Source organism: Artibeus jamaicensis, unplaced genomic scaffold, assembly GCF_021234435.1.
Source record: "Artibeus jamaicensis isolate MK-2021 breed Jamaican fruit bat unplaced genomic scaffold, CSHL_Jam_final scaffold_537, whole genome shotgun sequence".
Classification (NCBI taxonomy): domain Eukaryota; kingdom Metazoa; phylum Chordata; class Mammalia; order Chiroptera; family Phyllostomidae; genus Artibeus; species Artibeus jamaicensis.
Genome location: NW_026522047.1, coordinates 32,463,261 through 32,478,344, shown reverse-complemented (window position 1 = coordinate 32,478,344; position 15,084 = coordinate 32,463,261). Strand labels below are relative to the sequence as shown.

Sequence of the window (15,084 nt, the reverse complement as noted above, 5' to 3'; positions counted from 1 at the left end):
GTTTTTGTCTTTTCTGTAAGAATGGTGAGTCCACAGCCAAAGATGGCAGTATCCAATGAGAACTTCAAATGTCCGTCAGAATTTCAGATGCCAACTCCATTGTGAATCAGTGAGGTTTTTTCAATCCATTAAATAATGCTACAGATCATGTGCTACATACTGTACCTACTCTGTGGGGACTGTACCATGCAGCAATGGGACACAGGGGTGGTGGAGTAAGATAATCATGTTTGCACATCCTGGAAGCCCACAGATGAACAGTGTGGACAAGGACCAGACTTGGCCCAGGAAAATCTGTTAGGAGGCGATTTTCATAGTAGTGTTAAAGCAGGTGGTAGTTAGGTCTGTGGTGGAAGTAAAGATGGAGAGAAGTGGTTGGATTAGGAGATATTTAGGAGCTAAAATGGATAGCATATGATGATAGGTTAGAAATAGAGACCACAGTAAATCAGGTCACCACCTCTTGGCTTCTCATCCATTATAAAAATACTTACTGCATGTTGGGCACTATTCTAGGTGTTGGGGATACAACAGCTAAAAAAAGACCCTGCCATCGTGAAGCTTACAACAGTATGCTTTTCTGAACATGGCCATACTGCAAGAATTAAGCTCAGCCAAAGGACACAATTAATTTGACACAACATCTGAATGTCTAGACCGTGGATGGCAAAATTTAGATGCCCACAGATGATTGCAAACTCAGATGCTGAATGGAGGTGAAGGCGTATGGGCCTCCCAGTTTCCAGAGTCTGCCTAGAAACTCCGGTTAGACGTCTGCTTTGTTCAGTGCTGGGTGAATAGGAATCATCACATGTGAATGGTGGAGAAAAATAAGAAAAAATAGCATTCTTACCTAGCAGAATATTTCTACGCTGAGATTCAGCCCCCGTTTAGAGACTGATGAATCAAATGTTTGGAGATATAAGGAGATGCTGATTAATTTAATTCATTACTATGTGGAAAACTCTTGAACATGATTTTCATGCCTTTGAGGCATATGAGTTTTTTGCCTATTCTGGTGGTATCTGATCATTACCTTTCGAGGTGTTTTTTCCTTTGTCATTATAGGCACTTCAAAAAAAGATTAGAAGCCACTGTATCCAGTTTTGCTGGACAAATATCAGTTAAAAACTCAGCAAAATATTTTAATACACGTTTCACTTAAAAATATACTAATGGCTATAAGCATATGAAATGATGTTCAACATCATTAGTCATTTTAAGAAACAGCACCTTAAAACCACAGAATAATATATCAACATCCACTATAATGGCTACAATAATAAAGACAAGAATCAATGCCAAGAGTATGGAAAAACTAGAATCCTTGCACATTTCTAGCAGAAATATAAAATGGCACAGCTACTGTTAGGATTGAATTGTATCCCCTCACATTTAGAGCCTTTAAAAAGATGATTAAGTTAAAATGGATCTGTTAGTGTGGGCCCTGGTCCAGTATGACTAGCGTCCTTGTAAGAAAAGGAAATTTGGACACACAAGGGGGCCTGCTCACAGAGAGAAAGCCACGTGAGGACACCGTGAGAAGACAGCCATCTGCAAGCCAAGGAGAGAGGTATCAGAGGCCACCGACCCCACCAGCCTCCACAGTTGAGACAGAGAACTTCCCGCTGAATCAGCTACCCAGTCTGTGGTAGTCTGTTATGGCACACAGCAGACGAGTGCAGCCACTTTGGGAAACGATTTAGAAGCTATTCACAATGATAAATATAAAATCACTATGTGGCCCAGGAATTCTTCCCAGGCATATACTCAAGAGAACTGAAAACACCCACAAAAAAGACTTGGACACAAATGTTCTTAGCAACATTATTCATAATAGCCAAAAACTGGAAATAAATTAAGTGTCTATGAACAAGTGAATGGACAGACAAATATGATATATCCATATGATGGAATGCTATTTGGAGATAAATAGGAATTAAGTGCTGATATAAGCTAACACAGATACAAAACTCAAAAAAGCGTTACACTCAGTGAAAGATGTCAGACACACAGACCATACATGTTATGATTCAGTTAATATAAAATGTCTTGAAAAGACAAATCTATAGAAACAAAAAGTACTTTAGTGGTTGAGTAAAGGCAAATACAAATGAAGACTTTAAAAAGAGGTATTATGAGGAGGATGTAAACATTACGAATAACTTATTTCTGCTGATTGAACAACTTGGTCGGTTCACTGAAGATATCATTGAATTGTGGACTTTAATGGGCATGTCTTTGTCACGTGAAGCTGTACAACATTGTGACTCCGTAAAGTTATTTAAAAAGTTATGAAGTTATGCCTCAGTAGGTATTTTTTAAAAGCACCTTAACAAAGTAAATACTTTTTCCAAAATGAAAAGAGAGGCAAATAGGGAGCAAAACTAAATATCACTCTTGTGGGAATTTCAAACGAGAAGAGAGGAACAATTCATCATTGGGGAATAAATTAAGGAGAAATTGCCCCACTCTTTGAAAGCTAAGCAGGAGCATTAAAAACAAAGTCTTATTCCCCTGGCTGGAGTAGCTCAGTGGATTGAGCATGGGCCTGCGAACCAGAGTATCGCAGTTCGGTTCCCAGTCAGGGCACATGCCTGGGTTACAGACCAATTCCCAGCAGGGGACGCATGGGAGGCAACCATACATTTCTCTCCCACTCTTTCTCCTTCCCTTCCCCTCTCTCAAAAAATAAATAAATAAAAATAAAATTTAAAAAAAACCAAAGTCTTAGAATATTCTATATAACTCCGAAATAATTAAAACTTCAAAGACAGATTTTGAGTGGGATTTAGGTAGCAGAACTAAACATACCTGTCCTAATCTCTCTTTAAAGAGAGAAATACCTACAGTGACATAGAGAAGGATAGAAATCACTATAATATAAGCTCACATTTGCAGTCTAACTATGGCCAAATGTGGGAGAAACTCTCAAAGATGAACAACTCATTATATGGTCCATATATGTGTCATCCACTTCCTCTCTATATTGTCTTACATCCAGCATTCCATGGTCAAGGTCCTAATTCTCCCCAAATTCTGAAATACATAGAATTTTTACCTAGTCACGTGAAATAAAATCAGTATGACCCAACATCCTTTGCAACTAAATGTGGCCATGAGGGTAATAATATCTGTCTAGCAAAATATGAGTGCATGTGCCCTGGTCAGCTTCCAAGAATCTTCCATAAAAGAAATAGGGGGCTTATTTTTTTCTTTTTTTTTTTTTACTTTCCCTAACCTCCCCCTTGAAATGCAAATGTCACCATCTTGAACCATGAGGAAAATGGTGACAACCTAGAAATGAAAGAATAATAAGCTAGAGGAGCATGGCATGATGGGACAGTCCTTGTTCACATCCCTCTGGACTTTTACATGAGAGAAAGAATTTTCATTCTTGGATGAAAATCAAACAAAGAGCACTTCTTTATGTTCTATAATTAAGTTCATTCTGCTCTAGGAGGGTGACTCAGAAAGGCCACTGGGTCTTTCCAGTTAAAAATAAGTCACAGTCTTAAGAGAACCTCGGTCTCTTTGGGGGAGATGCTCAGTCTTTCATAGCTCCTTTCTTGCTTCTTCATTTCACCAAGATGGCATCTTCTTCCCTGAAAGCAAGCCATTATGTTCATCATAGTGATAAACGGGGCCTCTGTTTTATGTGCAGCCTTCCAGGTCTTTGCTCCCTCTGTCCTTTGGGTGAGCTCGTCCACAATGACATCCAAACTGGAGGTCTCCCCCCAGTCTCCAGGTGTCTTTCCACCAGTACTACTAGCTGAGTGTAGACCCTACCATTGCATTTCTGTGTCCTGTGGGTCCTGACCCCAGGCCCTTACCAATCCACAAGGAGTCTGACCACTTACACCCCAGGTGAGGCATCCTGAATTTCCTTCACATTCTCCACAGGTTGTGGGAAATCAAAACCATTCATTTATCTATAAACCTCTTCTGTCTTCAGATACTGTTTGGCCAGGTGACACACTTTCAAATGTGGCATGAGCAAGCAGAGTACCATTCCAGATGTCTTTGGATTCTCCCTCAACCTCTCAGGAGTTTATATTGCCCCAAACATATCCAGGTGTTTCCAAAACACCCCTTCTGCCCACCCAGCCCACAGATGACTCCTCTAACCTCCTGTCCTTCTGTCTTTCCCATACTCATCTTCTCGGAGGGCTTCTTCGACCTCCTGCAATCACTCTGTCAAGCCCAGAGTACAAACTCAAGCTCTTTGGTCTGATTGCAGCACTATGGCCTTTGATAAATTAAGGGGCAATTTGTAAATGAGATACAGTTTTTTCTCTTTCCAAAGTCTAGCTCTCAAGACTGCTAGCTCTCTGAATCAGCACTGAGATTCAGAGTTGATGGATGGCCTCTCACAACCTCTCTGTTCCGGGCGGTTCCATCTTCTCCTTCCCTTCTGGATGATAATTAGATAATTAGCCTTCTGGATGATTTAATGATCTCACGCTCATAGACTCATTTACAGCTGAATCATATGCCAACACATACACACATATATGTAGATAAAGAAAAGAGAATGAGATACCAGAGAATTCCAAATGGAGCAGTTTGAGATCATCTAGACGCCATGACTCAAAAGCTACCTGACCTGTGCTCAGAGTCTTGGGCCCATCCCCAAGTCATCTGCTCTTTCACTTGGTATTTGTAATCATGGATGTTTTATCACAGGCTCTAAGCATGGTACTAAATAAAGAAAAAACTCCTCTGACAGCTGCTCGAGGAGCCTAATTAGGAACCTCTTTAAGTTTACTTTAAAATGCATAATTGATGTAGAAACATGTGAAGCAAATAGCACCCCATTAACATCCTCACAATATTTTCAAAGTTGCTGATTGTCACATTTGTTTCATATAGTTTAGATGTCATTTTCTAGCTCCTGTTTATCTTAATCCAGGGCCACGTTTCAGTTTAATAATTCATTAGCAGTTCTTTGGAACTTCTTGCCTGCTGAGTTTACCGAAGACTGATTAGCAATTTTATCATCTTTAAGTTTTCTGTATATATTTTCTTAAGTGTCATCTCCTGCTGATTCTAACACTTCCTTGTCTGAAATTATTTTTTTCCTCAACTTCTCTGCCTTGCCAGTGTGAAACTACCAATCACTTCTATCACCCAGAATATACATACATCATCGGAGTCTGAGATCCTGTTGGTCATTGCCTATGACAGAGTACTTGGTTTAATGGCATATTCACATTATGGACAAGCTTTATTCTTTTAGCAATAATCATCATTCAAATCAGGTATGCATTCAGTTACATAAGGCATAATTGGGCAAACCAAGGGCCGCGGACTAAGACCCACCCGGAATTTGAAATTTGCCTCTATTACTTTTATCTGATTGACTATAGAGTAATGTGTTTTATTTAACTTCCCTAAATTTCAAGTTATTCATATGCAAAGTTGTAATAACAAATAGTTCTTAGTGTTGCTTTATGGAATAGAGGAGACTATATGTAAAAAATGTGCACTAGTATATCTGAAATAAGATATTTGTTAAAATTTTGTTACTTATTTCCTTCCTTTTTCTTTTCATTCTATTTTAGTCATGTTAATATTAACAAATTATCAACTGCTTCCATTAAAATATGCATGGTATAATCTGAGATACTAAAATAGTTCTTATTTTAAGTCCTAGGTCTTCCCAGTTTTCTTGTTACCAGGTCAGTTTATGTTTCATTACATTGAGAGAACTCTATTTTTTTAATTGTTGCATGACACTAATTCTGATTGTTCCTTAAACTCTCTTAATTGTTTTTTGCTCACTCACTATCCCACTAAGATCTAAAAGGTAGAGAATGGGCAGAAATGACACATGTAAATCATAACTCCCTGCAAAGGCACAGATGAATTATGCATTTTAAGTAAAAGATCATAGTACAGAATAGTCTTCTGCAAATCCAGACTAACCCCACATTTAATCATAACAGACTAACCCCACATTTAATCATCATAATCATTAAAATAACAAAATATGTTGATGGAAAAGTAATGGAAACATAATTGCAAAAAGAAAAAAAGGTAAATTTTATAATTCAACAACTGGATTTATTCATGTATTTTTTAAAAAGGATGACAGTGGGCCATCAATTCACCATGACATTTATGTTTCACTGATAGCTCCAAAAAAGTATATAATGGTTTCATTTTACAATGTCAATATTCACTAGTGCTATAAATTATATTCCTAAAAACTATATTAATACATCACCAGAACTTTCAGATATCACCATTAAAATCTGTAGAGTGTACCAGGTCTGTCCAAAAGGTATCCAGCCATGTAATATGAAAAATGGAGACATTTATTGAAGAAGATACAAGAAACATTGTACACAGGGCAATGAAGCCTCAGTTCCCTTCAAAGTAGGCACCTTGGGACCTCACAAGTTCCCTAATCACCACCAGTGGTCCTGTCATATTGTCCTGAATCTCATCGACAGTCTGAAATCTCTTCCCTTTCAAAAGTGGTTTTAGTTTTGGGGAAAACCGGAAGTCACAGGGTGTCAAATAAGGCTGTAGGGGGGCTGAATCACCTGAGTGATTTGATGTTTCATCAAAAATCTCTGCACCAGGCACAATGCATACATAAGTAGGCATGTTTTGGGGGTGAAGCTGCCAATCACCAGCTGACTATAGGCGTGGCCTTCTGAGTCATCTGAATAGTTTCTGCAGAGGAATGTTCAAGCCTAATGCAAAATTTGATGCAGATTCATTGCTCCACTTACTCTTTTTGAATGGGATGGCCACACAGTATACATGATCACTCAATAGCATCTACACCCCCACTGACTAGTATAGTGAAGTCATTGTTCACACATGCATATTCCAGTCTACTCTCCTTGGCTGCCAGGTTACACTGATGTCACGCAAACCATCCTCATTACATTAACAATGGCTGGACTTTTTCCAGACAGACCTCATATAAAACTCAAAATTTTTTTACAGTGTAAATGAACACAAATCTTGAAGTCTTATTGCCATAGTGTACTCATCAAAATTTATACGAAATTGGCAATCTTGTGGCTTTCTAGATATCCTATTGCATTCTAAACAAATACTTTTGACAACTATGTTCCAGTCATTTATACTAGAACTTAACAATGCAATGAAGGTAGAGCTGCTTTCCTCAAAGAGCTAGAATTCTAGCAGGGGAGATAGAAGTGAAATAGAAAGACTTAACAGCAAGGAGAAGTCCTACAAAAGGCCATATTCTGAATATGGTAGAAATGTGTCTTGGGGGAAGAGAGGAGACCTCCTAGGAAAACTGAACCTCTAACCTGATTCCTGATGACTGAGTCAGGTTTATCAAGGTGAAAGGAAGACAAAGGAAAAAATAAAGTTCCAAAAAGAAGATACTGTGTGTGCAAAAACTAAATGGCAAAAGAAAAAAAGTAAACAGAGGGCAAGATGGAAGGAAGGGAGGAAGGAAGGAAGGAAGGAAGGAAGGAAGGAAGGAAGGAAGGAAGGAAGGAAGGAAGGAAGGGAGGGAGGGAGGGAGGGAGGGAGGGAGGGAGGGAGGGAGGGAGGAAGGAAGGAAGGAAGGAAGGAAGGAAGGAAGGAAGGAAGGAAGGAAGGAAGGAAGGAAGGAAGGAAGGAAAAGAGAGAGAAGAAAAGGGAGAAGATGGATATTGAAGGAAGAAAAGAAAGAGAAACGACATTTGTATAAAAAATACTTTACAAAGACTATTCTAAATTATTATCATGTTAGACATGAAAATGAGTAAGTATAAGCGGATGAGGCCACAACAGAGTGAGAACACAACGATCTGTGCCCGAGTCCCTCCATTTCAGAGAGAGGACCTAAACTAACCATGCAGAACTGTGAGAGCAGTTGGTCAGTCACAGTTATGCAACTTGAAGCCCAAACGCACCTCAAAAGCATGAAAACTGAAATTGAAAAGGTTCACTGTCCTAACATTTTTGCCATGAAAGATAAATCCAAAGTTTTTGTGACTTACAAAAAAAAGCCAGTGTACGTTGGTAGCGGAGCCCTTCCATCTGAAGACATTAGGATCTGGATTTCTTCCATCCTCAGCAATCGTCAGCTTAGCACAAGCCCTTCAGATCACCACCATCAGGGAAGGGGGATTAAAAAAAGCAGCATGAAGTTTTCAGGGAAGGAGCTTGGAAGTGTCCAGAATTACTTCAATCAATTTTTCCTCAGCCTTTTTGCTATAATCAGTGTAGCATCTATTCTTTTCAGTTTAAAATTTCTTCAAACAAAACTTCAAGAACCCAGCCACATAGCTTTAATCCAGTTGCAAAGCAGACTAGGAAATCTACTCTTTCTATGTCCTCAGAAACAGGAAAATAAAGTTAGATGTGCCCATGAATGGGGCTCAGGCAGACCAGTCAGAGTTTCGTAAGTGTCCCCTGGAACTGATGGAATGAATGACAGCGGAGTTTCCTCAGCCCAGAAGAGGATGAAGATAGATGCAATTAAAGACTGACTTCCCTATGATGGTGACAGAACAGGAGAGGTCAACCGTGGGGCAACTGTGTTTCTCCCTAGCACATAAAAATTGTACAAGCCTGCTGTGGGCACAGACACCATGGAAGATAAGCAAGTAAGAGACATTTTGAAGGAAATCTTGATGGTGACTCTTGCCAGTAAGAGGCTATTAGGTGTCCCAAGATGGCAGCAAGAAATTCTACATATGGCAAATAACCTTAAAGTTATGGGCTTGAAAAGGCATGAGAAACCTTAAATATTAGTTAAGGGAAGAGGACATGAGGCGAAAGAGTCCACTGTTTTACAAAAAAAAAAGTTTTACATGTTTTACAGTTTTCTGACAGCCCCAGAAAAATTCTGTATTTTTTTCTCTGAAAGTATCAAAGTGCTATTGGCCTGTAATCTGTCCCTGGACATGGCTCCCAATCAGCCTCAGAGGCTCGGGCGATCTTAGGACAGTAGGTGACTTGGATACCTGCAGATCGTATGGCTGTATAAGCAGGTCTCTGAGATGGATACTTGGTTCTTGACACCCAGGACCTGCACCCTTTCGCCCTTCCCAGGTATGTTTGTCAGATGAGGCTAACGTATGTGACCACCCCAAATTATCAAAGGTAGGTACTTTGGTCTAGAAATAAGTACCATTTCAAATACTTCATTGGCCCAAACTAATAACATGATTCCACTCCACCACAGAGAGCAGAAAGTTTAGCTTTTCAAGTGTCAGGGACAGAGAAATCACTGAGCAAAACTAGGGGCTACCACACCCAACAAGCAATCTCAGCTAACTTCAAAGCCCTTACCTGGTGCCAGGGAGAGGTCTTCTAAGGGTACCGACAACCTTTGAAGGGGATACAGGGCCTCCTGATTCTTCCTCTAGATCATCACCGGTTTGTTATTGCTTAAAAGTAAATAACACATATTACAGTGAGACAGTACATGGCAAACTAGAAATGTCTAAAGTAGTGCCAAGTTCTTTAATAATCAAGATCAAACACTACAGGTTTCCATGGGAATTTCTATACTTGGGATAATTTGATTTAGACATTAAGAGGAAGCATTCTTTTTAAATATGTTATTTATTTATCTTTAGAGGGGAAGGGAAGGAGAGAGGGAGCAAAATATCGATGTATGGTTGCCTCTCATGAGTCCCCTACTGGGAACTGGCCTGCAACCCAGGCTTGTACCCTGACTGGGAATCAAACCACGAGCATCTGGTTCACAGGCCTGCGCTCAATCCACTGAGCTACACCAGCCAGGTAAGAGGAAGCATTCTTAATACAGGGATAAAAGTTTCATGATAGCATTTTAGGCAAAGAAGTGTTGGTCCCAGTCTTTCAGCTGCAAATCAGAGTCAAGAATATACAGTTTACACATTCAGAGTGGTGCCACAATTAAACCAAAGCTCATAAACGGTCATATAAATTGTACATGTGCACTATTATTTCCAAGTTTTCCAATGTAACTAGTTTACTGAAGAGACTTAACTCAGTATAGCACAAACATTTAATGATTTTGCCTTTTTACAATCATTGACTACAACCACGCTCTGTTGAACTACCATTTCTTATCTCCCTTAATGGCATCCTAAACAGGTCCTAAAGCTTCCTATTGACTTTTAGTTAGTAGAAGCTCTAATATAATTCCACATAGTTTCACACTTCAATATTATATCAACATTATATCTGATTTAATGTCCCTCCTCTCCCCCTCCCCGTCATTACCCTCTGAGTTTATCCCAAAGAATTTCAGGGGAGCAGAGGTATGGGGTGGGGGGACATCAGTTTGCCACATCACCTTTGATCTTCCACCAGCGGAATTGCTAAGATCCCAGCCAGGGGATAACTTCTCACGCTGACTCCTTCTAGAGCCCTCTGGTCTTCATAAATGAGTCTCCTGAAGTGCCTCCTTCTTGGTGGGCTGCATATTCCTGTACATCCCTCCAGACTCACTTCCAGCTTCTCTCCTCTGCTCCAGGTCAACTAGAAGGCTGTTCTCTACATGAAGCTTCGACTGAGCTCTTTTGCTCACTGGCTTCTGATTAGATTGGGCCAAATGGAAGCATTGGTACAAGATCAGAGGTTGGAGAGAGATCCTGTGGTATTTATTTCCTTAACCCACTCCTTGCTGGGCTCCCAGTTGCCAGTGGCTGCTTCCTCTTCAGGAGACCAGAAGTCCTGGCAGGCTGCACTCCTCCTCTTCAGCTCCAGCTCTGGGTTCTAGGAACCATTTCCTCTCCTATCTCCTTGAGTGGGTGGTGGTGATTAAAGCTTCCCACTGTGGTTAAAGCCGCTTCCTGTAACTCTGTTCACACCTTTGTAAATGGTCCTTTTATTAATCTCTCCTCAGTTGCCCCATTTGAGTGTTCCATCTGTCTACTGTCAGGGTGTTGAATGAAAACAGGCCCAGCAATTCTTCTCCTCCCAAAATGAAGGGAGGGAAAATCCCAGAATCCCTAAGCTGAGAACTCCTCATCTGAACAATGACCTCCTTGGATCCTCTGCCTCTCCCCTAAATTGTGTGCTTATTCAGAAGATAAGGTGTGTGATAAAGGAAGCAAGGTTTTAAAACCCCATTATAAGCCCTAGAGGGAGTTTCACACTTTAAATGCAAGAAGCTTTCTTTCAAAGGTGTAGCACTTTGTGCTCCTGTGTCCCTAATTCAGCAATATTTAGTGCCAGGGCACTAGAAAAAGTTCATTAAACGTGCAGAAAGGCCTACATTTATCAGTAAAAGCTCAAGATGAAAACCAATTGTTCTACATTGAACTAAAGTGCCAGGACTACACATATCTGTGAGTTTGGATCCTCGCAATATTGATTAACAAACAGTTAATGGATACTTTAAGATTTACCTTTATCTGCCTCATTACCTACCCAAGAAAATAGCAAGTTATTCAAACAGAATTCTGGAATTTGTTCTCTGAAGCCTTTTATTATGTTTTTAACATACAACCAATGTCAAAACAGTACTCCCAGGACACTAATACAGAGATTCAACTAATGGCATATTTAACAAAATAGCTGCTTTGAGAAAGAACAAGAATATGATTCTTTCGAGTCATGGGCTATGTTATTTCCCCCAGTTTAATAAAACACCACCTGAGAGCCAACTCCAGCTACCCTCCTGCCTGATTTGCATTTTTTTAGCTTCTGAGATGTGAAGGCATTTAGAGGTTGAGTGATATTGCCAGCCAACGGTATTTCATGTTGGAGATCAGCAGGGGCTTGTGGAGGGCTTCAATTTTTTCTCCGAGTGTCAGGAAATCAGATTATTGCATCCAGCTGCAAGCTGTTTTGATTGAACTGAAAGCCTGATTTAATTTGGTACAAATGGCAAATTACTCCTCTATTTATCCTTGAACTACATGTACCCATAAAGTACTGTATTTCAGGATGTTCTTAAAAGTTTAGAGTGGAAATGTGATTTCTAAAGGTTTCTTCTGCATACCTCCACCACTCATAAAATTCCACCCTGTGGTGGAAGGCCCCAGAAAAGACAGTATGTGTACGTTTCTGCACTCCCTGCCCTCATGCTGTTTACGGAATATGGGTACCAATTCAGTGGTTATATGCATGTTATAAAAGACACATTAAGATGCTTGACAAAATGGAACAAAGCATTTTTTATTGATGGCACTTAAAGGGCAACTGACTTTGAGATTATGCTCTACAGTAGCCCCTGCTTATCTGCAGTTTTGCTTTCTGCAGCTTCAGTTCCCAAATATCAAGTGTGGACTGAAAATATTAAATGGGAAATTCCAAAAATAAACAATTCACGAAAGTTTTAAATTGCATGCTATTCTGAGTGCAGGATGAAATCTGGAGACTGACTGGAATGTCCACGCTGTAGCTGTTCCATCTGTTAGTCACTCAGTAGCCATCGGGTGTCAGATTGTTACAATATCACAGTGCGTGTTCAAGTCACCCTTATTTTACTTAGCAATGGCCCCTGAGAGCAAGAATAGTGATGCTAGTGAATTCGGATAAGCCAAAGAGGAGGAACTGGAAAGTTCTTCCTTGAAGTGAAAAGGTGAAGTTTTTGACTTCAAGGAAAGAAAAATAATTGTATGCTGAGGTTGCTAAGATTTATGGTAAGAATGAATCTTCTGTCTATGAAATTGTGAAGAAGGAAAAAGAATTCATGCTAGTTTTGGTGTTGCACCTGAAACTGTGAAAGTTACAGCCACAGGATGTGATAAGTTCTTCGCTAAGATGGAAAAGGCAGTAAATTATCTGTGGAAGACAAGAACAGAGATGCACAGGAAGATGTCCCAGAAAGCTTATATGAAGATGACTTCAGCAAGGGATCCTTGGAAACAAGTGTCCAGGCCATTTACTGAAAGTAAAGGATGAGTTACACAGATCCAGGAATGGGATTGAACTGAAAAAATATGAAAATCACTGCAGAGGCTGCATCTGCCAGTGAAGAAGCTGCTGCCATATTTTAGACCCAGTCGAAGAAGGTGGTTAGTGTTTGGTATTATCTGAGTTTCTCAGGCATCCACTGGGGGCCTTGGAACTTACTCCTGTGAATAAGAGGGCCTATTGTACTTTCAGCCATACTACTATTGAAAATGCTAAGCAACGCTAAGAAAAAACTATCGCAGACTGCAGGAGTATCCAACCTGCAGCCTGTGGGCTGCATGCAGCCCAGGGTAGCTGGGAATGAGGCCCAACACAAAGTCATAAATTTGCTTAAAACATGATGAGAATTTTTGATGATTACATGTTGCAATGTAGTTAATGTGTGGCTCAAGACAATTCTTCTACTGTGGCGCAGAGATGCCAGAAGGTTGGACACCTGTCAGGCCTCTTAAAGGGTAATACTTAGGAGACAAAACAAGTGTGTTTTTCTTCAATCCTGTGCAGCACAGTTTTCAAGTACTCTATGGTGAAGTGTGTTTAAGACAAGCAAAATAATTTTAAAACTATAATATTATTTCGGTTCTACACTTTAGAAGCCATGCACAAGTCCTGAGGTTTCCAGCTCAGAAAATATACAACTTCTAAAGACCCAGGTTAGGACATTTTGAGGTGAGCCAGAGCAAATGTTTATGTGAAAACAATGATAGTCACCAAGAAGTATGAATGCTATCAAATGAACTGTTAGATGGTTTTCTTTTAAGGAGGTTTAAAATAAGACAAATGAGCAGGTTACATTTAGTTTCATTTAAGAGCCACAATGATAGTGAATTTTTCCAAAACCTTTTTAAATTTTCTCCATTTAACACAATCATATTTTCAGAGATATAAAACAATAAACTGTTAGGTAGGCAGCAAGTCATAATACAATCTTTAAAGAACGGGACTTCATAAATCTTTTTCCCTTCTGGTGTCAAGTCTGCTTGTGTGGTTCTTCCATTTTGCAACTTCTTTTTCTTCTCTTCCCTCTTTTCAAATCATGTACGTATTCAACTCAGCTACCACATTTATTATGCTGGTGTCTCCCATAACACAATGCTTACTTGCTCTAAACAAATACAGGATTTTAAATGAGATTGCTTATTTTAGCCAAGAATCACACAGTACTGGTCACGTTTTTTCACGCCTTTCCCCTGCCATCCACCACATTGTCAGGGCCATGGTCAAACATTCCTTTCTTTTCTCTCCTTTTAAAATCTAGGCCAGTGCCAGGCTTCATGAATGCTCACTACATGGGAAGAATCATGAGTTCTGTGATGTTCTCACAACCTTCTTCTTTTCTCAATACCTAATGCAACAAATATAGCTTTTTTAAAATAAAAATTACAGGGGTGGAGGGATTAAGCAAAAAAAAAAAAAGAAAGAAAAAGAAAAAGGATTCATGGACATGGACAACATTGCTGAGGGGAGGGGAGTATAAGGAACTAAATGACAATGGAAAAATATTACAAAGGTTATATATTAAAAGAAATAATAAAAATAAGTAAATAAAAAGTATTTTGTGTTGTGCAATGATGAGTATTCATGTTCATCTTTGCAACTGTCCTGTAACACGTATATTGTTTTTAATAACATAAAATAGGAAAGGTGCTTCTTGATGGGTTATTGCCTACAAAACGCAGACACATAGTACACATAGTTACACATTTATGTAACATAGAACATAGTACAGAAATATGATGTCAAAAGATCTGTATTCTCTTGAACTACACTGTAGTTTTTTCCCCTTATTTTCAAGCCCTATAATTTTTAAAGTACTTCTGGGAAAATAATGAGAACTATTGAGGCCAGCAATTCCTACTGAGCATAGTGTCCAAGAATAATATGGTTAATACTTCGATATCTGAGAATTAAATATGATGTTAAGGGAATTTCAGGCTAACACATGCTAATAAATGCTGAACTGAACTTATTAAGATAAAATGTTCTTGTAAATCAAATGATAGTCATTTTCTTTTTTAAAAAAATGGTGATAGCAGGTGTTCCAATCTGAACCATTCATTTGCTGCATGATTTAAAATTAGCAAGTGTCAACATGATGGAGAGTGAGTTTCTGAAAATACAGACTATGCAGACCACGTTCAATGCATGCCTTGAAGCATAAATAATAATCCTTGAGGGTGCTTTTGGTTTCCAGTATCTTTCACATAAATTATTTGCTGCTTATTACAACCCTGTAACAGAGAAAAC

The 15,084-nt window shown here is 39.3% G+C and overlaps 1 long non-coding RNA gene across 1 annotated transcript in view; it reads right to left on the bottom strand.

Moving 5' to 3' along the window:
- Positions 1 to 15,084, bottom strand: part of LOC119056574 (uncharacterized) — a 332,875-nt gene that overhangs the window by 197,007 nt on the left and 120,784 nt on the right. Inside the window, exons 4-5 of the long non-coding RNA XR_005083906.2 lie at positions 9,274 to 9,371; positions 7,977 to 8,076 (exon numbers count right to left, since the gene is read on the bottom strand). This is a non-coding gene — a long non-coding RNA (uncharacterized LOC119056574). The remainder of the gene's footprint in view (positions 1 to 7,976; positions 8,077 to 9,273; positions 9,372 to 15,084) is intronic.